The sequence below is a fragment of the Apium graveolens genome, chromosome 4 (genome assembly GCF_009905375.1).
Source record: "Apium graveolens cultivar Ventura chromosome 4, ASM990537v1, whole genome shotgun sequence".
In the NCBI taxonomy this organism is placed as follows: Eukaryota; Viridiplantae; Streptophyta; class Magnoliopsida; order Apiales; family Apiaceae; genus Apium; species Apium graveolens.
Window position 1 is genome coordinate 132,740,681 of NC_133650.1, and position 15,286 is coordinate 132,755,966.

The following is a 15,286-nucleotide window of genomic DNA, read 5'->3' on the forward strand; positions in this document are numbered from 1 at the left end:
ATTCAATTTCTCTGTCGGGAGGTAATCCTGGTAGATCATCTGGGAAAACATCTGAAAATTCGTTGACAACTGGAATCGATTCTAGTGCTGGAACTTCTTTACTGGTGTCTACCACATGGGCCAAATATGCTTCACAATTCTGACGCAATAACTTTTTCACTTGAGCGATCGCTAAGAACTTCTTCTCTTGCCTATTTCCTCGAAATATTATCTTCTTCTTACTATCCAAAGTTTGAAGTCTTAATTTCCTTTTCTTACAATCAATCTGAGCATTATTTTCTGACAACCAATCCATTCCTAAAATAACATCAAATTCTCCCAACTTAAAAGGTATTAACTCGGCATAGAAATGATGTCCTCCTATCTTAATATCGCACTTCGGGCACACTCGGTCGACGGAAACTTGATCCTTATTAGCTAACTCTATCATTAATGCTTGTTCTAACAACTTAACTTCGCAATGCAGTTTATCGACAAAACTTTGAGAAATAAATGATCTTGTAGCTCCAGAATCAAATAAAACTTTAGCATCTATGGAGTTGACTGGAAGCGTACCTGCCACCACGTCTGAACTCTGAACAGCATCCTTCATAGTCATATTGAATGTCCTAGCCTTTGGCTGGTCCTTTGCTGGTGGTCCTTCAATCCTTGGCACATTAGCAGTTGGTTCAATTGTCTGGCAGTCTCTGGCAATATGCCCCATCTTTCCACATTTAAAGCACACTGTCCCTGATCTTTGAGCTGTAGTCTGACTTCGACACTCATTAGCATAGTGTCCCTTCTGATTGCACTTATAACACAACACATTAGCCTTACAAATCCCAAAATGCCTTCTACCACAAAATTTGCACTCTGACGCAGGTGGACGATCGGGTCTCTGCTGATTTGAATTCTGAAAACGGTTCCCATTTCCTGGCTGTGGTTTCTTAAATCCCACACTCTTATTATTCTGAAACTCTGGCCTTTTATTGAAACGGCCCTGGAAGTTACCTTGTTGCTGGCCTCCTCCTGAGGTTTCTATTTTCCTTTTCTTCCCATCATTCCCTTTCTGATACATATCACTCTTACTTTCAATCACCATTGCTTTCTGCACTACTGCCACATATGAAGTCAATTCAAACATGGCCACCCTATTCTGAATCCAAAATCTCAATCCCTGTTCAAACCTTCTTGCTTTCTTTTCATCCGTGTCAACCTGGTCTGGCACGAACCTCGCTAATTCAGTAAACTTAGCTTCGTACTCAGCTACAGTACGATCTCCCTGGGTCAAGTTCAAGAATTGGATCTCCATTTGATTCTTCATATACCTCGGAAAATACTTCTCTAGAAACAGCTCTGTGAATCTCTCCCAAGTTATAAACTCACCTCCTTCCAATGCTCGCGCGAATTCCCACCAATAGTTCGCCTCACCTTTCAGAAAGTAACTTGCAAACTTGGTCTTCTGCTCAGCTCCTGCTCCGACCAATTCAAAAGCCTTTTCCATTTCCTTAAGCCATGCATTGGCTTCCACAGGATCAGCACTTCCCTTGAACTCAGGTGGCTTCACTGCTTGAAACTGCTTAAAAGTCACTGCAGGTGGTGCTGCTCGCTGCTGCTGTTGCTGTTGCTGTTGTTGTTGTTGTTGCGTAAGATGTAACATCTGCTGCTGCATCAGTCCCAACATCTAGATAATCGCTGGATCTGTACAACTCTCGGTATGATCCTCTCCTAAATTATTTCTTCTCTTTGGTGCCATTATTCTGGTAAGAAACAAGCAATATATATAATAATTTGTCAAGCATTGTGTCAAATATGTAGCAATTCCTTAGCATATTAAAGTTTACAAACACTATCTCTTTTCAAAATATCATAAACTTGCTACCATATTAACACAAGCGACATGATTATCACATAATCCTGCTTATTATCTCGAGAATAATAACATAAAGAAAATTTACTCCGAATTATCCAAACCTTTTAAATCCTTGCTCGAAATCTTAACTAAACCAACAAAATAGCAGGGCAATGACACAAGGCCTAAAGCTAAACGCAAACCAGGGAACTTAAATAACTTAACTATAACCCAGCCCAATATCCTAAATTTAATCCTATAAAAGCTAAATTACACGCGCCTATCTTATGTGATCTTTCTATGACTCATCTATGACAATCCTAAGCCTGTTTCAGTGACCATAACCTGTAGCTCTGATACCAACCTGTGACGCCCTCCAAACCCGGGGTCTAGATTTGGGGGTCACTCGCCAATAAACCAAAATAAAATAATCACAGTGGAATAATATAATAAATACGACCCCTTTACCTACACTGGATCGATCACAGGTTATAGTATGGAACAGGCACTAATACAAATCAAATGTTATTACAAACCATAGTCTAATTAGTTTTACAACTTATTCAAATTTTATTACAAACCTCTAGACTAATTAAGCGTCTCAAACTGTCTACCTGGAAACACACCAACTATTTATAAGCACAAAACCTCTGATCAGACCTGGAACTTAAGCTTGCCCTGGCCTAGCTGAAAGAATCAAGATATGAAACAAGTATGAGGGAAAGAAATGCTCAGCAAGTAATAAATAGCTTATGATTTGGAATAACGACAGTATATCTGATGAACAAAACCAACTACAATAACTGAACAGTATCAAAACTGATATAAATTTAATAATAAACAACATTTGCAATATATTATGTTTTGGGATTGGAATCCTCGAACGACGGTGTGTTGCCGCCGGTGATCAGCCGCGGAGCAACACCGGTATGCCGAAGCATATCCAACTAAACAAAAGGTACCCAAGGCACATATCGGCCTAGCAAGGTGTTATATCCTGTATAACACATAGCTCACACTGGACCGCCGCCACGGTCTCTTACGCAACCATCCAACCCATAAAACCATTTTCCGTCAAAGGAGTCGAATCAAATGACATCCTTAACCACATAACTCCCCATTTCTCATGGTCCGGAGTTTTCTCAACAACCAATGGCGAAATAACCAGAACAATTAGTTATTCGCTAATCTCAATTCAAAGCTTTGCCGTATAGAGTAAGTTGTAGCAAAATGTAAAAATATTTAACTATTCTGAACTTAGAATAGTAAAAAAAATTGAAAGGATAAATTCAGAGTCAATACCACTTGAATGATATGTGATGATATAAATAATTGCATAATATGATGCGAAATAAACGTCACTTGAATAATAAGTGAAGTTAGGGTACTTGCCTGGTATGCTCAATAACCTCTTACTTTAACTCTGCTTCTAACTGCTGGCTACTATCTTCGTCTAACACTTGACTGCACTTCTAGCTACTCGATTCTATAAACAAAAGGATTATCTTAAGTGACAGAACTAAACTCAATCGACGTAACTCTACGTCTTGACATCTACCCGACCGTTTATAACTAAGCATGGCATAATAAACTGTAAACAGATAGCATACTTATCACATAACACATAATCAAGATATTTGTATAACACGTAATCTCATAACTCATGCAATACATAATTCAGATCATTAAAAGATACGTCTCAGTGCGCTCAGAATGAAAATCAGGTCAATATTAGCATTTATCGATCAAATACCGACTCAAACTGATATACAAATTAAATGACATTGCAATATAAAAGAAATTAGGTCTCAAAAGTATTTTTATTGAAAGCGCAATATTTTTCTGAGTCTGTACGCGTTCGTTTCGTATTAAACGGACAAACGGTCGATTTATTATGAATTTTTGAACATTTTTCGGAATAAAACGGGTCTCCAAATCATTTAATAATTAAATAATAGGGCTCGAATACTCGAAAATAATTTTATAAAAAAAATTATCGAGCCCAGAAAATAATTTAAAATAATATTTTAAAACTCGAAACTATTTTTCGGAATTTTTAAATCAATATTAAATAATTAAATCTAATTATTAAATCAATTAAAATCAATTAATAATTAATTAAATTAATTAATCAATTAATTATAAATTAATCGATTAATTAAAATAATTAAAAACTAATTAAAATTAATTAATAAAATAATTTCGATTTATTTTTGAATAAATAAATAATTAAAATAATTTTCTGAATTAAATAAATAATTTTTTTCTAATTTTTAAAATAATAAACTATCATTTCCTAAATATTTTTAAACAGAAATCTAATTTTTGTAATATTTTAAAACAGAAATCCATGCTTTGCAAGATTAGCAAAAATACAGGTACCAACCTGCATTTTTGCCATCTTCCCCGACCCCGTCGCCGGTTGCCGGCCAGACGCCATTAATGGCATTCAGAGCTTTTCCGGCGAGCCAAAATCAGTCCAGAATTCAACCAAAACACAGGCGTATGATCTATGCAATCCCAGAAACACATCTGCAAGGTTCGTTCTTGCAAACAACACTTCGTTTGTCCGAAAAAAGTGACCAAAGTTTCCGCCGCCGTCGAGTTTTAAAACTCCGGCGAGCACGAATGTTCATCCTCTGTTCAATCCAATCATATCACTCGATTGCTTATCACACGATCTGTTTAATGATATAAGTCATACGTTCCCAGGTTTAACGAGTCAAAAATCCGGCCAAAAATTTAAGTTTTCCGGTGAGTTCATTCAAGAACACCAAGAACACTCAAACTCCAGAATCAAACCAACTTTTCTACATGATGCAGAACTCAAAATCTGACATATTATATACCAAATTGACCAGAAAAACATACTCTACAACATGGAAAGCATCAAATCACATCAACAACATCAAGAACAAATTTTCATAATTTAATTATCAAATAATTCGAATATAAATAATTACATAAGAAAATTACCGTGATTTCTGGGCAGAAACTGATGATTGTTTCAGAAAGAAGATTTCGAGAGCTTCGTTTTGATATGCTGCACGCCCGAATCGGAGTTCGATAACGCCTTCGTTCGTGTGTTTGATTCTCGGGAACGTATCGATTTTCTCGGGTTTTTCTCTGTATTTACGGTATTTTAACTGGTTGCAAATGAATAAATGGAATAAACGAAATAATAAATAGGCTATTTATATTTATGGAATATTGGATCGTTCTGGATCGTTTTGGATCGTTAAATTAGTTGCTTAGCCGCTAAGTAACTGTAAAAATGATACAATTCAATACCAGAATTGGATAATTATCAAAACCGGGCTTTTTATAAAACACCATATACGAAAATAACGTAAAAATATCCCGTCTTTCGAGATTACGGGTTTTATTGATTACCGAAATAACTATCGTATCAAAAATATTGCGTCGGGCCGCGCACGGGTCAAACCGTAATCCGGATCGAAAAAGTCAAAACACGGAAAATGTCCGGAATTACCAGATTAGGTTAGGAAGGAGTTTTCGGAAGAGTTTCGGGTTGTAAAAACGCAAAACGGTTGAAGTTGGAAGATTCCCGGATTTATAAAATAATTTTATAATTATTCTGAAAATAATTAATAATTCATAAATCATTATAAAATCATATAATATTCCAAAAATTACCAGAAAAATACCACAATTATCTATATTTTATTCTGGACATAAAAATTCAAATATTCAAATAATGTCACATATAAACATTCAGATATCTATTCTACTTTTCAGATAATTCACCAAAAATTCACATAAAATCACATAAACAATTCCGAATAATAATAATAATATTTGAAAATATATGGGATATTACACAAGTAATCAAAATATTTTCTCAAAACAGCAACCTCGTTGCGAATATAAAATACACCACAGAGCCGGATCCCTCAGTTTTGAGCGAATATTTAAATCCCCTTCGAAAGGAAGATCTTAAATCTAAAAATGATTTTTGGGATCCGCTCTATCTTTTAAAAATCATTTTGAAGACTCGAAAATATTTTAAATAATGTTAAGAGTAACGCTGATTTAATAAAATAAATACGTCCCGATATGTTGGAGAAAATATCTGAATATTATTACTTAAATAATATTCCCATAAAGGATAATCTTTATAAAAATAATTAAAGTAGAAGTTTTAAAACTCATACTTGAAATGAATAATAAATAACCAAAGATATACTTATACGAAAGTACGATCTTTATTTGAATAATCGAAAATAAGTTTGATTATCGAAACATTATTCTTTATTAAAATAAAGAATATTATTTAATAAAATAAGCGGAGTCATAAATCCTCGAATGAATATTCAAAATAATATTCATTAAATAAAATAAATTTATCGAATAAACCTTATTCGATTAATAGTTTTGAAAACTATATTTATATATATATATATATTATACTCGGGAACATCGACTCCTGGTTTAGAAAATGTTCACCTTTGGATCCCCTATACTAAGGGTATACGCAACTACTGCTTATCTCTAGCATAGGTATTATGCAACTTATAAGCATTTTGAATCAATAATTAGATATCAAGATTATGAAACAATAATGCATATATACCATATCAGCGTGCTCCAATATATCGCAAGATTTACTAATAACAATCATGCACTTATCACAAGATAATGCATATACATATATACATTACAACAACACTATAACGGGTAGAAAACTTGCCTGAGTGTTCCCGGATAGACTTAATCTTAGAGTGGATCCGATAACCTATGAACAACAACATAAGTCGGAATTAAGCCATGGTCTCTTAAGAAACTAGACTTTAACCAATTGAACCCTAACGTTCGCTTATGGTCACTTCTACGCTTAACGAATCACATAAGTCGTTCGAGTACCCTCGGCACCACCATTTTTAATAAATTAACCATTCAGAATTTTAAGGCGATTCTTTCGTGAGTACTCTACCAACTGCCTAATCCACTTTACATAATTGTGTCATACTCCAATTAGTCATTTAAGGGCCTTAACCAAGGTTTCAAAGTAAGGCGAGGGGTAATGGTTCGTTCGCAAAATGCCGTTAAAACTGTCGTTTCTCCTAAACCGTACATCGGATTCAAGCGAACCACATATCAAAATGAAGCTCGTAACATGAACTATCAAAACATGACAATGGTCAGAATATTACAGTGAGTTCACGAGTCCTGAAGTTAAGAACAAAAATAGTCTAAGGTATATCGGGCATGACGACGGCTATGTTTACGCGATTACCAAAGTTTATACTACTCCAAATCAATCACAAAACAACTTACAACCAACATTACAACCAAAATCCATCCAAACCTCACTACATCAGTCCATTACTTCATGTTTTATCCAACTCATTCAATCACAAACAAAAGCTACTAACCATACTAAGGTCCATTAACTATAAACAAGATTCAATCATCCAACTCCCTACAAACCCAACCAAACTTGAAACACACAAGCACCATGCTTCTCAAATACTAAAACAATCAAAACCACTCCTAAACATTCAAAGTAAAGCTTAGGGTATGAGATTTTACCTTTGTGAGTGATAAGTTGCTAGGATGCCTTAGGGAGCCTTAATCTATCCTCCTACTAGCTTGATCTTTCCAAAGAAATCAAGAACACAAAATTAATTGCAAGAAAGTACTATTCACCATCTTCTTGAATGATTTATAGAAAATGCTAGGAAAGGATTTTGAAGCTAAGATTCCTAGGAAGTATGTAACTTAACTAGGAGAAACTAGGATAATTACCTTGTAAATTAGCAAGTGGAGAAGCTTGGACTTCCCAGTTGTTAAGAAAGAAGCCGAGAGGTTTCTTCAAGAAATGGGGATGAAAAATGATTTGTTTGCTTTCTTGGTGGATTTGTGTGGTGTTTTGATAGTTTGGTTAACAATTAACCTTGGTTTTACTATGGTTTAAAATGCTTGGCTAGGATTCATTCTTGAAAAATATCTCTTTAACCTTGCTTACCTCATCATCCCTATGTCACTTCCATGCCACATGTCTTTATCTTGTGGTTTGATGATGTCAAAATCCCTGGCTTCTTTACAAGCTTGTCTCTTGGTCGCTTATTTGTTTTACGGTTCGCTTATCTCTCGTTTTCGTTAATCATTTGAGGGATCATATCCGGGATCTTATTACTTGGGTTCCCCTAAACCTTTCTCAATATTTTATATTCCTTTTATGATCCTCTCTTATAATCCTTGAAATTAAATCCTTTTAATCATGTTACCTTATACTCAATTCTTTCTGTATCTGGTGGATTTTCGGGGGAAAATTAAAGTGTCCAGATTCGAATTCTAACGACCTTTACATACACTCATTTACGTTATGAAATACTAATACGATCTTAAAATTTCCATAACAGTACTCCTGTATAGCGTAGTCTGATAATTTTCCTTAATCAGCATCATCAGCAAAAGTTACTATTCATCCGTGTTTCAAAATTCCAAAAATTGGGGTTATTACAGTCTCCCCTCCTTAAAAGGATTCCGTCCCGTAATCAGATAGAAAATGAATAGGGATACTTTCTTAGCATTGCACTTTCTAACTCTCAAGTCAATTCTCCACATTGTGGTTCTACCACTAAACTCTGACTAGTTTGATAACCCTTCTCCTAAGCACTTGTTCATTTTCGATCTATAACCCTTCCTGGTTGCTCCCTATATATCTAGCATCCGGATTACACTTCCATAATATTGATACGTGGAACACGTTATGAACTTGCTACAGGTTCGGGGGTAGGGCTAGCTCATATGCTAACTTCCCAATATGTCTTAATACCTCAAAGGGTCCAACAATTCGTGGGTTTAGCTTTCCTTTCTTTCCGAACCTCATCCATCCTTTCTAAGGGAATACCTATAACTGTACTAGGTCCTCTACTTCCTACTCTTTGTCCTTTCGTGTCAAATTAACATATTTCTTATGTCCATCTTGGGCTACTACCAGCCGTCCTCTGCTTAGATCTATTATATCCTTGGTCCTTTGGACCACTGCTGGTCCGAGCATCTTGCGCCCTGCAACTTCATCCTAACATAAGGGAGATCGACATTGTGTTCCCTCAAGGATCTTATAAGGCGACATCTCGATACTGACATACGATCTATTGTCGTAAGAAAATTCAATTCGCGATAAATGATCATTCCAAATTCTTTCAAGTCTATTGCACAGACTCTCATCATAGCTTCTAGCACTATAGATTTTGCTTCTCAATACTCCTTCTTTTCTTGTTCGTAAGTGTTACTATCTTCTGTACAGAATACTATTCTAGATATACTTTTACTCGCTAGAGTTTTATAACCTTTTAATAAATGCGTCAACCTTAGTGTCACGAATGCGTTTCCATTCCGAATAACACCATACTTTTACTACTCCTTTTTCGGCTGCTTCTCTTTTCCAAAGGTTGATCGATCATATAGATTAAAGGAATTTGTTGAGAGATCACTATGATCATGAACACTTGTTCTATTGCATAGTTAGTACAGAAGGTGGCCAGCCTTTAGTACTTGACAAGCAATTAAACAACATGTGGTATCCTACTAGGCTTCTATCACACAGATAGATAGTCATTCGGCAATACCTCCCCTTCTAGAAGGGTTGTTCTTCTCAGCTAACATGAAATGAAAAGAAGAGAAAAGAACAAACTGAAGAGAATTGTATATATGTAAAAATACTGCCACAAAATATCTGGCTTGGAATCTACCTCTGAACTATAGAGGTTTGTCATAGGAGAACAAAACATATACGATATATATATATCAACATCAAGTATTATAGCATCGCATTTCATATGCCTAAATATTTTTTTTATTCCGTCCATCATTCTATGGACCCATGCTCTTGCTCGAGCTTATAAACAATCACCTTTGAAACTCCCTCGACACCGAAAATCGAATCTGGGATTTCATTCTAGACATCATCGCTACTAGAATCCATTGCTATACCGCAACCTTCTTCGTATAGTAATACTACTCTTTATCGATAAGAAGGAATAAATATATCGTAAGTAGATAATCGACTTAATTAGTCTATCAATGATGACTTATATATCACCACGACATGATTAGTGGTACTCAATCTCAACATCCATTCATATACAACTCTCACGGTTGTTATCGCCTCATTATTCAAGGAATCGTTGATGTATTACAATAGTCCACCACGGACCTACTATAATCATTCGTTTTCCATGAAATCTTAATAGTTAATCATACGGAGTCCATTCTTGCCGTACCGAAATCTACTAGAGAGGAAACATAATCGCCATTCCATGATTCATGAAGAACACTCCTGAACTTGGCGTACATATGACATGAAGCGGATAAAATTGCAGAAGAGTTTTAATAAAAGCAACGATAGTAGGTTAATACCATTCTTAATCATATTTCTTTATTAGGAGATATGAAGCTCAAAGGTTCATTTAGTCCTTTCATAACATGGTCTTGGTTTATCTCAAGATAGGACCTTCTAAGGTATGTAGCCCGCTCACAGCAATAACGTGAATTAAATCTTTACCAAACTACTATTATGGTTGAGTATCGCACAATCATCAGAAGGAATGTCAATCTTTCACACCATAATACAACCTTCACGGCTTTAACCATCATCACTGTATTCCTCTGGCACGAGCGCCTATAATTGTCCACTTACACTTAAAGTGTCGGCCACCTCTTTGGCCTTTCCTGATAGTAAAATTTCCTTATAATCAATGTCATTTTAACCACCTCCAATTAAATTTTCTACCTTATTTCAAATCACTGCTTGTGTGAAAATTCTCTTCCTTAAGCTTTGGTGAGAAAAAAAATATCACCATTTTTCCATAAGTTATTGCCTCGGTCTTTAGAGGTTAACATTGTCACGACTGATTCTTGATCATACTTAGGACGTCTCTTATCTTGGGTCCTTCTTGTTTTCACCAATATTGACCTTCATTGGGTTCAATCTATACTTTTTCATGGTTTAACATGTGCCCCACTTGGCATTATTATTATTACGTCATATTTTCTTTATAAAAAATTCATATTCTTGAGAACTTTGAATATTACCTTTCCCCTTGTAAAACCTCTAAGGTTATCCTTAAATCCTTCATCATGTACTCCCTAGGTACATGGCATATCAAGATACCATTTACTAATACTAGAACCATTGTCTATATAGTTCTGAAAACTTTCTACACTGATCTTTAAAGGTTGTTTTTGCCTTAGTCCTTCATTCCGTACTACCCAAACTCATAATGTCCCTATTAAGGGTGAAATGACATCCTTTATGCATCCCCCATGGTTCATCTCAAGTTATCGAGGTTCCATCCTTAATTCCACCTTTTAAAAAGGTACTTGCATCCTTCCATAGATAAATCAAGTCATATATCCCTGATAAGGGTATCTTATTCAATCATTCCCACCTCGATAACATATGCCTAATTTCACAATAATATATGTATTCAAAATGAGGTCAATCCATATGGCCTTCTAAAGATAACAACGGTTATCCGCTTTTCTTGTCTGATTTAGTAATGATAACAGGGATTTTCTAGAAGATATTGGTCGTGTTCAACGTGAACTTTCTAGTTCCAATTACTCATTTAACTCTGTTATTCATCTCAACCATCATCTCAATATTAGGATATCTTTTATACCTGGCATCCCCCCTTCGCCACTGGTCTTACATACACTTCACATTCTTGAAGGTCACTTCCTTCATCCAATTTGCTAATTTCTTACTTTCTTGCCTCCTTAGTCCATTCACGTCTCATTATTTATCCTTCGAACTATCTCAAGGTTTCCTCGAATCTTCCCAACTTAAAGGGAATAAAATATATGTATCTCCTATGCCTTCATCCATCAGCTTTAACTCATGGTGAAATACTCTCATCCTGATGATTACATACTTTTCTATTTCTATTGCTATGAGTCTTTAGGGTTTCCTCATATCTAACTCCCTTATTATTCCTCCAACTCTATTGCCTTTATATTCCTTTCCACTTCAGTTTCTTTTTATCTACCTCTATCTTGCAATCATTTCACGAACCCACTAATCATTGACTTCAAACATCATGTCGTTCTGGGATTCTAGTCCTCAGAACAAATCTTGACAACTTTTACAATTTTAGATTAATAATTTATCATACTCTTCCGCCTTTGTTTCGGCTCTAAAGCTTTTACACTATCTCCATAACCTTGGGAAGTACTTTCCCGAAACAATTGACTGAACTTTAATCAGTTTATTATAACCTCTGGCTCCGTGCCTTTCTTGGTCTTTCACCAGCGGGTGGCCTCTCTCTTAGGAAGGTAAGTGACAAAAACAGTCTTTTGCGCTTCGTCAATCATTTAGAATCTTAAATGATTCCTATATTTCCTTTAGCCAGGCTCTTGCCTCGACTGGGTCAGCTTGTTCCTTGGAACTCTGAGAGCTTAGCGACTTAAAGGTCCTGAAGGAATTTCTCACCGCGTTATTTCCTCAGGGTGGTGTTGGGGATAACAGTCTAAGTTATGTTTACACAGGTCCATGAATTTCCATATAGGAGTATTATCTCGGGTCTCCTTTCCTTACTCGACTTCTGTTTCCTTAGTATGAACGTTCCCTCTTCCTCCCCATAATCGGGTCATCCTACATGTTTTAAATCCTCATTTTACACTTCATTATGTTATGGGTTCCTTCTATCTTGAGGGCGACCTCCCTGACTATCACATTCAGGGTTTGCCCTAAATCTTATTCCTCAAACTATGGCTTTCATCTAGATCTCATATTTAAGCTCTTGAACGTTTGGAACCCAAATTCTGTAGGAATACCTCATTATTCCCTTATCATCTTTCTCGGTATTAATCTCTTCTCCTGTCATTGGCTCTCTACTTTCATTCATCACTTTTTCTTGGCATAATATGATCTTTTCCAATAATTCAGGCTGCATTACAATCTCAAATAGCTTTTCGGTACCGGCTCCGGTTACCTTCACTTCTATTTCCATTTTCTCGAAATCTCTTACCAATTCTTCCGAAAATATTATCATCTTGAGTCTCTCCTTTCTACTAAGGGCGTCAGCCACCATATTGGCTTTTCTTGGATGATAAAAAATCTCATAATTGTAATCCTTGATTTGATCTAACCACCTCCTCTGGTGCATGTTGAGCTCTATTTGCGTGAAAATGTACTAGAACTCTTATGGTTTGTGTAAATCTCGTACTTCTCTCCATATAAGTAGTGCCTCCAATCTTTAGGGAAAAACTATTGTCGTGAACCCAAGATCATGGGTGGGATATCGAATTTTATATTCCCTAAATTGTCTTGACGCGTACTCGATTACCTTGTTGTGCTGTATAAGAAGCACCCTAATTCCTTATGCGAAGCGTCACTACACATCACAAAATCTCCTTTTCCATCCGGCAACGTCAACATAGGGGTCGTCACCAATCTTTGCTTCAGTTCTTAAAAACTGTTCTCGTATTTCTCTGTCCATTCGAACTTCTCAGTCTTACGAGTAAGCCGCGTTAAAGGGGCTACTATCTTTACAAACTTGAACGAACCTCCGGTAGTGACCGGCCAATCCTACCTCTGGTAGTCGCCCTAACCATGGTCATCAATTCCTCAGTGGTCCTTTATTCATTCTTGTTAGGATCCTCCATGGGATCCTTCTCAGCAACAATCCCCTCTAGGACAACATCCTCAACCGCTACATCCTCAATATTAACATCATCATGTCCCATGTTAGGACGCTCTATCGGATCCACAATATGATCTCCAATAAGTAATAAAACATCATCGCGTTGTTGCTCCTCAACCTCAGGGTTCGGAGTCCCGCTACCGTATACGATAATGAACTACGCTTCTATCACGATATTTATAAGGGTTCCCATAAGGGTTTTAACTGTCAGTACTACGTTAGGTAGTCTGACTATAAACTTGGCAAGAGTTCTTATTATCTTAATGAACTTATTATTTTAACGTCACATCATATCTGAGGTTTATAATGCTTGGCTCTGATATCATTTCTGTAACACCCCCAAATCCGGGGTCGGGGATCCGGGTTGTCATGAGTTCCATTTCCCTTAATAATACTTAATCTTCATAATCAACCAACTACTGCATACTGTGACCCCACAATATACACACACACCACAAGTTATAGTCTCAAAGATGAATATCCAAAAATAACACAAGTCATTTTATTCCACAATTATAAATCATTACACCTTAAAAGGGTTTCTGAATAAATTACATATTCCTTGCCATTATTATAATTCATATAGATACATAAGTCTGGTGCATCAAAAGTTGGAAGCCTAGCCTATTTATAATTCCTACCTCAGCTATAGTGGCATCAACGCTTCCAGAAAACTGCGGATCATTTCCTAACCGCTTGCGAATTGGAATCTTGGTCCTGTTCATCTTTTCTATCTGTTGTTGTGTGATGAAAGAAGAAGCAAGGGTGAATAACAAGCCCACCAAAATAATATGTATTATAACTAACAATATATGAGCATTCTCATAGTACTCATGAAAGTCTTGGTCAAGAAGAAATGAACCAAGTTTGATCTCTTAATGCGACCAAGTCACAAAATATTTAGTTTATATATATAATTTTCAAAATCTTAGAATCCTTTTCCATGCATAATATACATAGAGTTCCAGTTTATAACTGTCTAAAAATATGGTTGCAAGGTGCTCTCATATATCTAACCTTGTCTCAACGTTTTTCTGAAAATCTTTGTCATGCATAAGATAATCATTAACCATATATAAGTTGAAAAGGTGAAGTTACGAGATACTCCAATATACTTATATCTTTTCTGAATACTACTTAAACTACCACCGTTCAAGGTATAATCAGTTTCAAAAGTTCATCACATAGATGAGACTACAAGATAAGATTTGAATAGATTCAATCTTTTTTATATCATTCAGAAGAAATAAAGTTACGAGATACTTCATTAAGTCCCGATATATATATACACCTATATATATCTCATACTTTCCTTGGAAACCTCTGTTATGAAAAGTATAAACAGAGTTATAATATCCAATGAATTTGGAAAGAAGAAAACCTTGGCATAAACCTGATATCTTGCTGACCAGGCAAAGATACCAATAAGTAACCTTTTCTACTAGTAGATGGACGAATCCCCCACTGGTCATCACCCTAGCCGCATTAGGACCTATGATGGACTGCCACTCAGCCACCTACGCATTGATGGACTCCCACTGAGCCACTTACACTTTTATGGACGCCCAATGAGCCCATGTTGCTCATGCCGGCTCAAAGAGATGGTCTTACTTCCCGAACGTTGGGCAAGTAATCAAAATGTTTTCTCAAAACAGCAACCTCGTTGCGAATATAAAATACACCATAGAGCCGGATCCCTCAGGTTTTGAGTGAGTATTTAAATTCCCTTTGAAAGGAAGATCTTAAATCTAAATATGAGTTTTGGGATCCGCTCTAACTT